This window comes from Siphateles boraxobius, unplaced genomic scaffold (assembly GCF_051911475.1).
Source record: "Siphateles boraxobius isolate OS27281-9 unplaced genomic scaffold, OSU_SipBor_1 30, whole genome shotgun sequence".
Classification (NCBI taxonomy): domain Eukaryota; kingdom Metazoa; phylum Chordata; class Actinopteri; order Cypriniformes; family Leuciscidae; genus Siphateles; species Siphateles boraxobius.
The window spans coordinates 14,917,398-14,934,175 of record NW_027508920.1 but is presented as its reverse complement, the minus strand read 5'-3'; the positions used below and the strand labels follow the sequence as shown (position 1 = coordinate 14,934,175).

Here is a 16,778-nt window from a genome sequence, read left to right as displayed (position 1 = left end):
GCCTAGCAACCCCTGTGCAGTGCTTTAGCAACAGCCTAGAAACACAGTTTTAGTCCAATTAACTAATAATTACAATTGTGACAAGATTAAGGTGTTATAGCGAGCCCTAAAAAGGGAAATCAAAAGTAAAAAAAACATATATTAGGAGTAGGTTATCTCACTTTTCGGACACAGTTTGGAAGCCGATGCTTGAAACGGGCGGTGGAGGAGGTTTAGACGTTTCAGGCTTATAATAATAATAATAATAATAATAATGATAATGCGAATGAACAAACAAGTGATGACACACAAGTATATTCAAGCAAAATATAGCATATCTTAGTTCTCTGAAACACAGCAAAACCAGTGTTACTCACATATAGAGAAGAAATAAAGCAACCTCTGCGTCCGTTTTCAGGCCTTTCCACTCCTTTTAATGGGTTAGTTCATTAACTACTCAGCCTTATGTCATTCCAAACCCGTAAGACTTTCGTTCATCTTCAGAACACGAATAAAGATGTTTTTGATGAAATCTGAGAGCTTTCTGTCCCTCCGTTAACAGCCTCCGCAACTAACACTTTAATGCTTCAAAAACATCATAAAGAGATCGTAGAACTAATCCATTTGAATTGAGCGGTTTAGTCCAAAATTTTCTGAAGCGACACAATCGCTTTATTTGTTGAACAGATTGATTTTAGGCTTAAAAATATAAATATCTAATAATAAGTAATTAAAAAAAACAGTTTTCTATGTGAATATATTGTAAAAGTAATTTATTCCTGTAATCAAAACTGAATTTTCCACAGTCTTCGGTGTCACATGATCCTTCAGAAATCATTCTAATAATTTGCTGCTCAAGAAACATTTCTGATGTTGATAACAATTTGTGCTGCTTCATATTTTTGTGGAAACTGTCATACTTTTTTTCAGGATTCTTTGATGAATAGAAGGTTAAACACAATTAATGTCTTTCCTGTCACTTGAATCAATTTAAGTTATCCTTATCCTTTAATGCAACTTTTCAACGGTAGTGTTTGTATGAAAACGGAAATGATGTGTGAATGGATGGTTGAGGGAATTAACAAATAAACTCAAAGCAAACCCAGCAGCCTGCATCAAATTTCTCCTGCGGCTTTGAAAGTGTGTGCTTTCACAGACTAGAAATTGAAACAAAATCCCCTGTCCTCCAACCCCCCGCGTCCCCTAGTCACATCTGGAGCCAATCAACAAACCAAAATAGAAAAGACACTGAGCGATAAGAGGCTGCTTTTGCTCACTGCCTCACTGATACATGTGTCTCATATTAGTGCCACTTCCTGTTTGAGTGGTTTATTAACTCAAATATATATTTTGGTGCCAGTACTAATTTAAGGAAGTTTTGGAATGGTTTGAATGGTGAAGCTGGGTTATTGCCACTAGACAGGCATGACGGTTTTATTACCGTCATGATGGTTTGTTTGGCTCAAAGCCACAGAAGAAATCGGTATCCATGTGTGATTGTGTGCCAGCCACCCAAGTGTGTTATTGCGAAGCACAGAGTTATCAAATTCCACCGTTTTAAAGCGAAGTCTGGTTTAATTCCCCTGGTGTGAGACAGCAGAAAGAGAGATGGAAAGCTTGTGTGTGTGTGTGTGTGTGTGTGTGTGTGTGTGTGTGTGTGTGTGTGTGTGTGTGTGTGTGTGTGTGTGTGTGTGTGTGTGTGTGTGTGTGTGTGTGTGTGTGTGTGTGTGTGTGTGTGTGTCTGTGTCTGTGTCTGAAAGAGAGAGAAACTGTTTTGTGCTCTGCTTGGTTGGAGATCGTTCAAGGCTGCTGAGTTCTGATGGTATTCAGGGGCCAGGTGCCTGATGTTGTGCTTCTCTTTAAAGGTGATCATATCCTTTAGGGAAATCCTCTTTAAGCTTTTCCAGAACAAATCTGTCCTTATAGCCGATAATGTTGTGGAAGCAGTGAAATTCAGTCCACTTTTTGTCAGTCTAGCCAGGTGTGGTTGTCTTCAACCTGCACCCTGTTTAATAATTTTATCCCTTTTCTTAACACCGTTCTTCTTAGCTTGTTTTGTGTTTTAGTCAGCTCAAAGCATGCTTTTACATCCCGTCTTACATTAAGGCTATTAAGAAGACATGGCCTCAGCTGCTCAGTTGTGTTCATTTGTGTAATCTCGAGTTACAGGAAACATTTATGCTTACATTGTGCCTTAAACCACTCACAGCTTATTATACCATCATATTAAGCTTTAATTTTACGTGATTTGCATTCAAAGGTTTTTTTTTTTTTTTCATGAGCTTAAGTTTGACATGCAGTTACTGTATATTGAAGTTCATCTGAGTTCCTGTGAGTGCAGCCAAGTGCTAAAAGCTGTGCTGGGGTAAATCTTATGAAATACAGTCTTTATACAGTGTGTGTGTGTGTGTGTGTGTGTGTGTGTGTGTGTGTGTGTGTGTGTGTGTGTGTGTGTGTGTGTGTGTGTGTGTGTGTGTGTGTGTGTGTGTGTGTGTGTGTGTGTGTGTGTGTGTGTGTGTGTGTGTGTGTGTGTGTGTGTGTGTTTGCTGCAGTCTATTGAAAAATATTTAATTAATTTGATTTCGGTTTGAATGAATGATTCAGACTCACTCATATAGACTTCAGTTGTTTCATTGCTGGACAATTCAGCTTTTTTGAGCAAATGTATTGAATGAATGATTCAATGACATATACATTCTAACAGTCACTTGTCGCCAACTTCTGGTGAAACAATGTAATTGATACTAGGGGTGTGCGATATTGACAAAAAATGATATCTCAATATTTTCTGGGATTTTTTCGATATTGATTATTAGACGATATTTTGCTGAGTGTGTTTATTGTGTTGGTACTTTGGCAGGTTTAGCACTGTCGTGGACAACCGACTCCTAAAGTTTACTCTGTGTGGTGGTCAGTTCACAACAGTGACAGATTTTTTTTTTCCAATATGTTTCAATTGATTTTTACCTTATATGGGCATTTTTACCTTTATAAAGCCATTTTTAAAACCTAATAATATGCATGCATCATCTTTTGTGTCAATTTCATAAATTCAATCAAATTTAATTATAAAAATAAGACACAATAGGGCAGTTTTCCAATCAAATTAAATCAGTATCAACAAAATTCATCTTTGCAATATTTAATATTGAATATTGATATTTAAAATGATTTAAAACAAGAAAAGATATTTTAAATGTGAAATTGAAAAATGCCAGTAGGTGGCAGCAAGTAAATGTTAATGAGCGAATCATTGAGATTCAACCGATTTATTCAAACGGGTGATTCATTCAAGGAAAGAAGCATTTGATCTTAATCTATCCTAGTCAACTGATTCGTTCAAAAAGCTGATTCACTCATTAAGGAAACACCGCCATGTGTGGCTTTGTTCTGAACTATTTTCGTTGGCGAAATAGAGCAAAAACAGGCAATATGATGTCTAAAATGTAAGTCACTTAATATTAACTTCTTGTTTATTAAACTTGTATAAAATGAAGATCACATTTGTTATCATGCTGATATTTGGAGAAAAACTGCACTGTTGTGATATTTATTACTAAATTATATAAATAAAGACTAAATCACGCAGTAAAAGCGTGCAGTCTAAATGTGCACCCATACTAGTCTAATCTACAAGACTACATAAACGTAGAGTATGCATGCACTCTCTGGGTGTGTGTGAGCGATAGGCTATACTCGATAATGTCAAATCGCACATAGTTAAAACAACAATTACGATATTATCGCAGACAATGTTATCGCACACCCCTAATGTGTGTGTATATATATATATATATATATATAGTTTAAAAAGTTACCTCAGTAACATTGTAACAAATTTAACTTAACAAATTACCTACAGACAAAATAAATATTAAAGGCATCAAAATACTTTTATAACTTTTTTTTGTTAAATATGGTAAATAGTTTAAAATATTTGTCACTACATGAAATGCAGAGATTTATGCATTACTTTGCATATGCTGAGTAAGTGTCTAGCTCTAGCTTGTTTGTGGTTGGAAAAAATGTCTCCCTTATTTTACAGTTGGACTAATATTGATTTGTTTTATTTATTTGTTTTATTTTGCAGTGCATTACTGAGAATTTGGAAGGAAATTGTCATTAATTGTCATAAATGATCTTGAAAAAAAATCGATCAAGCAGTACTGACTGTGTTTATGCAAAAACTGTAACCTGGTTTAGGCTAGACATGGTGAATTGTCCAATCTCCTGGAGCTTTTGTTTATCCTCGCTGTGATTGCGTTCCGCAGTGTGGGCACACTGTGTGCTGAGGCCAGTCTTATGGAATGTCACATCGAGCGTGACTACAGGGAGGGTAGACGGACAGAAAAGAAGCGATTGTTTCCAAGGTTTACTGAGTTTGTTAATGGGACTCAAGAGGGCATTTAAAGTGAGACACACATGCTCTAAACTATAATGTAACCCCAGGACTCAAGACAAAATCACTGCCCTGCAGCTAGAACTAGACAACAGGGAAGTTTATTTGAGGTTACTGTAACTAAGACAAATGTGTCTGAATAAAAGACACTGCATAGCTCTCACAGCTGGAACTACTGTAAAAACAAACAGAGGGAACAAAGATTGTTGGATAAAATATATGCTACCAGTCAAAAGTTTGGAATAATTAACAGTTTTTAAATGTTTTTAAAAGGAAGTCTGTTATGCTCACCAAGGCTTATTTGCTGAATAATACAGTAAAACAGTAATAATGTAAACTATTATAACTCTTTTCTATTAGAATATTTTAATGTAATTTATTCCTCTGATAGCAAAAGCTGAATTTTCAGTAGCCATTACTCCAGTCCTTTAACAATCATTCTAATATGCTGATTTGGTGCTCAATTATTATTGGCAATTACACTACCCGGCCACCATGCTAATACCGGGTTGGACACAGATTCAACAAGGTGCTGGAAACATTCCTCAGAGATTTTGGTCCATATTAACATGATAGCATCACGCAGTTGCTGCAGATTTGTTGGCTGCACATCCATGATGTGAATCTCCTGTTCCACCAATCCCAATAGTGCTCTATGGGATTGACGTCTGGTAAATGTGGAGGCCATTTGAGTATAGTGAACTCATTGTCATGTTCAAGAAACATTTTTTAGATGATTTGAGCTTTTTGACATGACCCTTTATCCTGCTGGAAGTGGCTATCAGAAAATTGTTATCTGTGGTGGTTATATAGGGATAGACATGGTCAGTAACAATACTCAGGTAGGCTGTGACGTTTAAACGATGCTCAATTGGTAGGGATCCAAAGTGTGCCAAGAAGATATATCCCCCACACCATTACACCACCAGCAGTCTGGACTGTTGATACAAGGCAGGGTGGATCCATGCTTTCATGTTGTTTACGCCAAATTCTGACACTACCATCTGAATATCGGAGCAGAAATTGAGACTCATCCGACCAGGCAACGTTTTTCCAATCTACTATTGTCCAATTTTGATGAGCCTTTGCAAACTATAGTCTGTTTCCTGTTCTTAGCTGACAGGAGTGACACATACGCTGTGGTCTTCTGCTGCTGTAGCCCGTCTGCTTGAAGGTTCGATTTCAGTGTTCTTTCAGAGATGCTCTTCTGCATACCTTGGTTGAAACAAATGGTTATTTGAGTTTATGTTGCCTTTTCTATCAGTCTTGCCTTTCTCCTCTGACTTCTGACATCAACAAGGTATTTTCACCCACAGAACTGCCCCTCACTGGACATTTTCTCTTTTTTGGACCATTTAACTCTTTAAACCCTAGAGATGGTTGTGTGTGAAAATCCCAGTAGATTAATCAGTTTCTGAAATACTCAGACCAGTCCATCTGGCATCATCAACCACGCCATTTTCAAAGTCACTCATCTTTCTTCCCCATTCTGATGCTCAGTTTGAACTTCAGTAGATTGTCTTGACCATGTCTACATGCTTAAATGCATATGAGTTGCTGCCATGAGATTGGCTGATTAGATATTTGCGTTAAAAATCAGTTAATAGAATAGATGTACCTAATAAAGTGGCAGGTGAGTGTATATTATTGGTACTATTTTTTAATAATGATCTGATCAATATTGAAATCAATTTTTGCTGCTTATTTTTTGTGGAATCATGACTTTTTCCGGTGTCTTTGATGAATAGAACGTTCAACAGAACAGTATTTATTACTTCCTTATTTTTCTACTTTTTAAAAACATTGAAAAAAAAAATATTATTCCAACTACTTACTGCTTAAATTGCCCTGCAAAGAGACAAATAAAGATTTTACTAACGTAGACTAACCATGTTCCGTACACAAAGATATTCCGTACAGATGACCTTTTCCCGCCGATCGCTAAATAAATACTTCCAGATTATACATAAACTATATATGTGTGTTATCATCACTTCTCCCTCTTTTATCTCCAGCCAAGAAAGAGAACCCCCCGCCGTTTGTTCCTGAGAGATTTTAGTAAGTCTGCTAGGTGCGCTTACTGCTCCTGCAAACAGAGGGTGGGCAAGCTACAGCCCAGATATAAGCTTTAGGTGGGCAGACAACTACAGCGGTGAAAATGTACATTTTAATTGGATTAATGCTTCTCACAGTAATATAGTCTTCATGAAATGATTATTATGTTATCACAAATCATTAAATATATTACCTTTTGTTGAATAACTGCTTTGAAATGGGAATTTTTAAACGTCTCGCACTGAGACAGGCAGCAGAGACGCAGCGTGCAGTGATGATTATATTTATAATATTTTAACATTTTAAAATTGTCATTCTTTAATAAATCAACAAATATATATATATATATATATATATATATATATAATATCACAAATTATCATTTTACGGAACACCGTTAGCAGCCTGTACGGAACACCGTCAGCTGTACCGAACACCGTTAGCAGCCTGTACGGAACACCGTCAGCAGCCTGTACGGAACACCGTTAGCAGCCTGTACGGAACACCGTCAGCAGCCTGTACGGAACACAGTTAGCAGCCTGTACGGAACACCGTCAGCTGTACCGAACACCGTTAGCAGCCTGTACGGAACACCGTCAGCAGCCTGTACAGAACACCGTCAGCAGCCTGTACGGAACACCGTCAGCAGCCTGTACGGAACACAGTTAGCAGCCTGTACGGAACACCGTTAGCAGTCTGTACGGAACCCCGTCAGCAGCCTGTACGGAACACCGTCAGCAGGCTGTACGGAACACCGTCAGCAGCCTGTACGGAACACAGTTAGCAGCCTGTACGGAACACCGTTAGCAGCCAGTACGGAACCCCGTCAGCAGCCTGTACGGAACACCGTCAGCAGGCTGTACGGAACACCGTCAGCAGCCTGTACGGAACACCGTCAGCAGCCTGTACGGAACACCGTCAGCAGCCTGTAAGGAACACCGTCAGCAGCCTGTACGGAACACCGTCAGCAGCCTGTACGGAACACCGTCAGCAGCCTGTACGGAACCCCGTCAGCAGCCTGTACGGAACACCGTCAGCAGCCTGTACGGAACACCGTCAGCAGGCTGTACGGAACACCGTCAGCAGCCTGTACGGAACACCGTCAGCAGCCTGTACGGAACACCATCAGTAGCCTGTACGGAACACCGTTAGCAGCCTGTAAGGAACACCGTCAGCAGCCTGTACGGAACACCGACAGCAGCCTGTACGGAACACCGACAGCAGCCTGTACGGAACACTGTCAGCAGCCTGTACGGAACACCGTCAGCTGTACGGAACACCGCCAGCAGCCTGTACGAACACCGCCAGCAGCCTGTACGAACACCGCCAGCAGCCTGTACGAACACTGTCAGCAGCCTGTACGGAACACTGTCAGCAGCCTGTACGGAACACTGTCAGCAGCCTGTACGGAACACCGTTAACGTCTGTGAGCATCCAAACCCAGGTGGAGGAGGTACTTTACCCCACTTTTCTCAAATACTATTGGTCTAAAACATTGGTTCCCAACAGGGGGGTCGCGGCCCACAAGGGGGCCTCAGCGAGCTCTGTGGGGGGTCGCGTCATATTTTGAAAAGTTTGGAGCAATGAGCATTAAACAAAAGTCCTTAACTTTTTCCTGTTCAAAATTTATATAATGAGCGAGTTCATCATGAATCCATCAATCCGTGTTTTTGTCTTATCCTGAACCACTATGGTACACCTATAATAAGTGTTTACATTGGGACTATTTTACACTGGTTCGGATCGCTGCCGCTGCGGAGTAGCCCAGAACCGGCGTGACTCGTCATAGACGTACACAGAGAGGTAGTTCCGGCTATAACGTTCTTTCGAAAGGCGCATTATTCCGTTAATAAACGCAAGTTTACTATCGCTCGCTAAAGCGCCAAAAACGTAAAAAATAAAGCCTCACATTGATAAAGCCTCACAAATAACGTGCAAGTATTGAGGCCCCAGACAGCAGTCATTTAGTAATAGCCTATATTCTTTCTTTTTTTATCTACACACCAGTGGGAATATTTTTGGTTTTGCATTTCAAATAGGGCCAATATATAGGCTTCTCCTAGGCTTACGTTTTTAAATTACAAAGGGCCTACTGATGTTTTTGTCATTGTATTTTCAATATTATGGGCTATTATTTGTGCATAAACCTATCTGGTTATAGTAAACATACCATTTGTTTGAAAACAACATATTTTGTCATCCTTGCTGCAAGCTTACAAGAGCGATAATATCATTAAATGTGAAGGGGGGCCCTAAAATATTTTATTGGGAAAAAGGGGGTCTCAGACAAAAAAAGGTTGGGAACCACTGGTCTAAAAGACATCAATCAAATAATATATCCTCCAATGGGAATTTCCCCAGAGAATGAGCACTCACACAAGCTTGTCTGGCTCTCAGCAACTGAGTGGCAGCCGTTGACGTGCGGTGAAAGGCAAAAAGTGTATGGAACATGATTAGTCTACGTTACTACTTTTGACTAGTAGTGGATTTACCATTTCGAACCATACCTACCTATTTTTAGACCAGAGGGAAGCTACCTGCCACAGTTCTCTATTTTAACATCCATTCTATAAAATCTGATTTGGTCAAAGCAAAACACTCTTCACCTCATCCCCCTGCCAATGAGAAGTTTGAGTGCAACTTGCATTACCTTGAAATGAGGCAGCCTCGCAGTCATAAGCAGAAAAAAACCCTCTTATCTGCTCATCTACTCTGTCCGCAGACTGTCGCCTCAAGCCTCAGTGCGTGAAGGATGTGAGGGTTTGTCCAGGAAGCAGGTATTAGACTGCATCAGCACCTGAGGTGATAGAACGACTCAGTAAGATTTGTGTCTCGCTGTGAGCGCACATAGCATAATCGCAACTTAATTGATATGTTGGAAAATGCTGTCATGGAAAATCTATACAAGTTCATCATAGAAATTAGATGTCCCTTGCTGGTTAAATGCCTAATGGATAAAGCTATAGAGCCCAAATGGATTTCCCTCTTTTTAGGTTTATAGCCAGAATGTGTGCCTCAAGATCTGTTGAACGCCATCCAAATGAATTCAGCAGACTTTCAGTTTTCAGCTCAAAGCAAATTTTTGCATTCAACCTCACTGACACCAATTAGAGTCGTATATAGATCACAGCAGACTGCTCTCAAATGCCAGGAATGAACCAGGTGCTTTTGTTCCTTGCGGGCATTTACTTTGATCTCTTATGAAAAGTTTTTTATGAGTAACTTAAGACTTATAAGTAATTTATCATATGATTAAATAAAAGTCGATTGAATAAAAGATGATTAATAACAGCTTAATATATTGTTCAGTTGTGTTGAAATACTCAATATAAATGACCACAAATTTCGAGATATGATTGCAAAAAAGTAGTCATATCTTAGTTTTTATATTATAACAAATTAAGCAAAATCACAAGCGCTGTCTTCACAAATACAGTATGAGCACGATTGCAAGCGTGATATTGATTTCAAACAAATGTTCAATAAACAACATTTTATTTTTAAAACACAAATTCAGATGCAACTTCCGTGCCACCTCTGCATAGCAAAGATGAATTTAGTTGTTAGGGATTTTATTTAATTGGTAACAGCTCTATATAGTGTCTTATTATTTTAATTGTAATTATTGATTAAATTGAAGACATTTCTCTGGCAGAAAATGTAGTTTTTTTAAATGAATTTAAGGAGTGCTGGTCTGGTCTTGGTCTTGACTCAGTCTCAGCCCCTCAAAGTCTTGGTCTTGTCTTTGTCTCAACACACACTGGTCTTGGTAAAAGTTAAGGTGGTCTTCTTGATGACAACACTAGTGTTCAATGCATTTCAAAGAAAGTCTTTGTGATGTCTTTTAGTGTTCTATTGACCTTATTCACAGCAGCGCCATCTTTGATTTTTAACAGGAATGAAAGCGAGGCTGTGAGGTCATTGACACATCTCTTCAGTGGCTTGTACTGTTGTTTAATTTGTTTTTGGATTGTTCTGCTGACGAAAGACTGCAAACATATATTTCAGAGGAATTTTAGTAGACAAAAAAACCCAAACAAAATGAGTTGTGGAAAAGTGTAAGTGATCTGTAGCTTTATACCATGCAAATATATCTGCTAACAAGTATATTGTTGTATAGATGAATCACTTGGTGTATTTCTCATCTGTCCTTCGAATGAGACTTTAAACTGAGGCCCTGACTCTCTGTGGTCATTAAAAATGTGGCCTCTGTCCATCATGGCCTCCTAATCATCCCTATAAACTGATTTGCTTCATCACTCTGTCTCCTCTCCACCAATAAGCCAGTGTGTGTTGGGCGTTCTGGCGCACTATGGCTGCCGTCGCATCATCCAGGTGGATGATGCACATTGGTGTTGGTTGAGGAGATTCCCCCCTTCTATGTAAAGTGATTTGAGTGCTGAGAAAAGCACTATATAAATGTAATGAATTACATTAGAGATACATTTCATTATTATTGATAATGAAATACAATGAATTATTATTCATTTGTAAGTAGTTTAGGATAAAAGTAGTCACTAGTAATTATAGCATGAAATAAACATGAATGAACATCAGAAGGTATGTTGAAAGAAACAGTAAAACTTCTCTCATGTAATCATTCAATCATTACATCAAAAAAAGAAGCAATTCAATGTCCATAGCTCTTTAGTCAGCTAGAAAACAAAAACTCTAGAGAAGAGCATTTTTCTAAATATATGCACTAATATGACATATTAGTTTTAATGTTTGAATAAATCGGACATGACATTTTTTTTTTAATATAACCACTGTTTAAATGTTTATATTTTAAAGGGACATTGTGTAGGAATTTCTCCCATCTAGCGGTGAAATTGTATTTTGCATTCAAAACGAATTGTGCTCTCCAGCGCCTCACTTGGCCTAGTACTTTTTAGCCCTCTCTGCTATTATAGTTTTTTAAGATGGCGGAACGAAATGGAAGCATCCGTGGACCTACCCGTCACATGTACTATATAAAGATAATAAATTCTTCGTTTACGAGGATAAGTCAGATAATTGGCTGAGGTATTTGTACACCATTGAGGACATATTTATGAATAAAAATATTGATTTTAGATAATAAAATACATTAAAAAACTACACATAGTCCCTTTAACAATGAATTGGAGTAGAAACATATTTATTATTATTATTTATATAATTAAAAATTTGTTATAAAAACTGCCTTACATGCAGTTTATGTTTACAAATTGCAATTTTTTTTGAATGTTGATTATTGAATACATTTCATTAATTAATTGATTATTAAATTAACTTTATTTTCAGTTTTCACTTAAAATAAATATTTAATTTCTATCTTTTTTGTTTGTTTGTGCATTTAGATACATTTTAGATACAAAAATGAGATACATATGCACTTACAGGTTCTATAACACTTGACAATGTATACACTGAAATAAGAATGTATAGGAAAAAAGTAGGAACTGAGTATGTTATTGTTCTACGCACATTTGCGTGTATATCTAAAATGTATTTTTGTGTCTAAAATTAGTTTTGGTTGCACTTTATTTCAATAGTCACTTTAGACATTCTACTAACTATAAGTAACTTTTCAACTACATGTCAACTAACTGTCATTAGAGTATTAGTAGACTGTAGTAGACTGTCAGTAGACTGTTAGGTTAGGGTTAGGTGTTAGGGTTCAGGTTAGGAGAACAAGTTGACTTGTAGTTGCTAAGTTACTTATAGTCAGTAGAATATCTGGTGGGGGACCAACAAAATAAAGTGTCAGTAGAATATCTGGTGGGGGACCAACAAAATAAAGTGTTAGCAGATATTAAGCAGACAGTCTACTAATACTCTAATGACAGTTAGTTGACATGTAGCTGCAAAGTTACTTATAGTAAGTAGAATGTCTAAAGAGGACTATCGAAATAGTGTTACCTGAGTTTTACTTAAAATAATTTTTATTTTTGTCCCTAATATGTTTTAAAGGTTCCTAATTTTGTTTTGTAGTCTCCTAAAATAGATCTACATGGATCCAAGGCCTAAAAACACTTTCATTTTTTTCATAATATACATAGCAGTGTCACCTCAGAGTCAGTCTCTCTAAACCCCTCCTTTCCGAGAGTCTACTCTGCACTGATTGGTCAGATGGCTTAGTCTGTTGCGATCTGTCTACCTTACAGCGTTTGTCAGAAACTAAATATGTATTATTATTTCAGCTATGGATCAGCTTCCTCAGCGCTTGATACACAGTGATACAAACAGTAACGATGGCATCGGTTTTCAATTCGTGTGAGTCCTCATCCTTTTGAAGTGCATTCGAAGTGGATTAGCATTGCTTAAAACAGCATCTTCTAGACATTTCGACAACACAAACCAAACTCATCCTGGCCTCAGCTACAACTACAGTGTTTGAGGACATGTCAAATTAGATGTAGTTCACGGGCAGCCAATGAAAAGCATAGGCTGGTATTATGCAAAATTAGTCTTTAAAACTTTGCAGACCTTTTACGTTCACAAACACCTATATTACTCACTGCATGGAAGTTAATATTCGAAAAAGCATATTAGGGGCACTTTAATATTAAATAAATTTGAACACATTTTGTCTTGAAACCAATATATTATCAGTGATGCTTTAATTTACAAACAAATCAGAAATCACAGTGCAACATCACAGAAATCTTCCACAACACCTTGCAACTTCTACAATGGTCACATTTACTTCAGAATACATAAAAATCTCACTGCACAATACTATTAGCCTGGTCCCACCAGACTTTCGTACATTTCATTTCATTTGTACATAGAGTCTGGCACCGCTCCATTGACAAGCGGTAACTTCCTTGTAGGCGGGCACTCTATTGAAGTCTAAAACTATTGGACCTGCCCAGAGTCACTCTGGATCTGCCATAACCAATCGCTAATGTTTGGTTGTGACGTATGCCTAGCGTTCGCCTTAGCCAACTCATTCACCACTCATTCAACATAATCCCAGATGTAGTACTGAAGTAAAATGAAAATTTAGCAGAAGTACGTAGGAGGGCGGAGCCAGGCTACAATACTATGGCATCCAGCCATAAAATATCGCCCATCAATTTTTATACACAGATCCACTGTTTTCCTGTGCACTTCTCCTTTCGATTTTTTTTTCACATACATTCTATTATTTTAGCATTATATTTAGAGCTTTTTTCATGATGTATCTTGAGACATTAAACACTTCCAATGAGTGGAATGTAAAGTCAAACCACTTTTTTTGATGTCTCCAGTGACGTGATCCCTACAGGTGAGACTCTTCAAAGGGCTCCGTCAAGACAGGCTATTCCAGATAAGGCTGATTACGGCAGCTCATCCCGAAATTAATTCCAAAGGTCAAGTGTCTTGAGAACTGCCTCTGCAACTACAGAGGAAAAAATGCAATGAAAACCTTCACTGTTGATATCGAGTTATTCAGATTCAGATTAGTCACAGTGTCTGAGCACTGGATCGCTGGATGTTTTGGTCTACAGCCAGGGAAGTTAAGACGGTATGAAATCAGCCGTGAGGACGTTCCACTCCAAACGGGTATTAAATTGGAGCCAAGGTGTCGATTCAGCTCATGCATTAAAATCATATAAATCTGATCCCTTTCAGATTCAAGCATTATCCTGGGAAGACACACACAAACATAGACCTGTTTGTGCCAGACGAATTATTCAGAGTTCTGAATACACATGCTTTAATCATTGGTCATAAAATAATAATCAAGGAATGAGCTGAAAATTTGAGTATTTATTGAGTTACTTTCCAGTTAGCCACATTTATCCATTATCCTCTCCACTAGCCGCAGGGTTGATGTTCGCATCGCAGTTCTTCCCTTGCGTTGGAATATTAATCCAACCAGTAATTCCTTTGATAAAGTTATGCTTTCAAAATTCTTTGTTCAAGGCTCGGGGGGGGGGGGGGTCTTTGAATACCAATGGAGCGATGCTTCCTAAATTGAAATAAAAACAAAGGAATGAAATGAGAAACGGATAGAAATGGTGCAAGGTTTGAGGTTTGCTGCTAATCACAGAGCATTCGGATGTAGATGAGGTTTGTGTGCCTTTGTCAGGCAAAGGTTAGGGTGACCGTGTGTTTCATGAGGTTTTCGAGACAATGAAAACAATTCTCTTGATTTATGGGTGGAGGGAGACGCTCTCCAGAGACGGTGGAGGAGAAAGGTCTCTCTAAAATTAGACCAGGTATTATGTGCTGTGTTATAGCTTTATCACACACCCTCATGGCACAGAATAACTCCGTAAATCAAACCGAGTGTCATGTCACGCCACCACGGCAACTCTGCTCCACATAGGTAGATGTGCATACTGACCTAATGTTTGCATGTTTTTGGTAAGGAGGTGTTTAATACCTGGAGAGAGAGCTATCCGTTAGCATTCCCATTTATCTCAATGGCAGCTGCAATGCGCTGCAAAAAAAATCTACTGCAAAAAAAAATGACTTGAAGCGAGATTGTGTGAGCAATTTGTGGCATTAAAAAGACTTTATAAAATACGCAGAGTATTTGCTGCTTTGATGCAACTTATATATTATTGTTTCCTTACACTAAACTGTTTAATTAAATGCATAAAAGATGGTAAGCAATGGAACAGGTGATCTAATCAGAAACCATGACAACTAAGGAATGACTTGGGCTGTGTCCGAAATTGCCCCCTATACCCTCATACACTATTCCCTACATTAGTCCAGTAATATACTGTACGTAGTTCACTTGAGGGTGTGAATGAAAACGAGTGAGCAAATTCGGACACTGTGTGTACCATAAGGGCTGCCGCTTTTGCATAGTTTGTGCTTGCTGTTTAATAATTATCTGAAACTTGGCAAACTGGCAGCTCCAGTAAGATGAAAAGATTTTCTTGAACTCTGTCATGGAAACTATGTATAAACCTTAATTAATCAGTTAAATAATCAATTAAAAATGCATTTATACCTGAATGATATTACACTGTAGCCCTTGGACCAGTGGTTTGGAAAATGGATGGATGGATGATTCAGATGAGGGAATTAATTAGAGGCACGAATTTCACAGTGGATTATGGGTATTCTCTAGCCGTTGAGTTTACATCGCTTGTAATTGCGGTGGATTGTGGGATTGAATGAGTGCACTCAATAACGTGGTTTTATTGTGGCCTATTTAAGGGTATTGGGGGCAATTCCGGACACAGCCTAGAAGAACTAAGGGAAAATGGAGACCATGAAAACTATGACTAAAACTAAAGACAGAGAAACCTAACATATGTGAATATAATATAATATAATATAATACCACTTGCTGGAGACTTCTCAATCTCTCGGGCTGAAGTATAGTATAATATCATATAATAAAATATAATATAATATATTATGTGATTAACACTGATGATGAAAGACGTGAAAGATCAAACAACGCTGAGACACTTCATCTATAAGAAGGACCAAAGCTGAATGTACTTCTTGAGAAAAGTTTTTCAATATGTGCAGCTGCACATGTTCTTTCAGTCTGTTGGCTTGTCTGCCTTGTTCTACACTGCAGTGTGCTGGGACAGTAACAAGAAGATGAACAAGCTTGTCAAGAGAGCAGGCTTTTTCTTTGGAGAAGGCCGGAACCATCTGGTGGTTGTAGAGAAGAGAATGATGTCCAAACTGCTGGACAACATCATGGACAGCACTCCCTACCCCCTCCGTGACATGCTTGTAGAAATGAGGAGCATGTTTAGAAGTAGGCTGATTCAGTCCTGGTGTAACAGAGAGCACTACAGGAAGACAATCATGCCTACTATCATGCGTCACAATTCATCAACTATGTACATGCTGAGAACCATTGATCTTTGATGAATTAAACCCTGAACTTAGTTGTTCTTGGTCATCATGAAAAAAATGATTATATCAGCCAAAGAACCACAACATCCACCTAGCAACATCCTATTAAAGCCTGATTGACTACCCACACAACACCCTAGCAATGCGCTAGCAACAACCTATAAGATCCTATCAACTACCTAGCAGAGCCCTTGCAAATACCCGGACACCATAGCAGCATCATTGTAAATGTAATTGATGCAGTCACCTGTTCTCTCTGTGAGGCTGTAAAGAGCGTCAGTCTGCTGCGGGGGTCTTTTCTGGGGTACACTATGATACCCACAGCAATCGCAGATATATAGAGACATATTTCAGCTTTTAAATGCATGCGTATCTGCGTACGTAAAACTCCCTCTCTGGTTGCTGATGGCCATATTTCTCTCAGTCTGACAATTTGGCCCGTTTCAAACAAAAGCCATTTTCTTATTTCTTTATAGTTCACATTCACATTGTCTGTATTATTGCTCATTTGAATATTCTTCTCTGGAATTCTCATTAA

At 38.4% G+C, this 16,778-nt stretch overlaps 1 protein-coding gene across 10 annotated transcripts in view; it reads left to right on the top strand.

Moving 5' to 3' along the window:
* The window catches only part of arhgap42b (Rho GTPase activating protein 42b), a 134,005-nt gene that overhangs the window by 49,727 nt on the left and 67,500 nt on the right, over window positions 1-16,778 (top strand). The gene's annotated exons all lie outside the window — the stretch shown is intronic.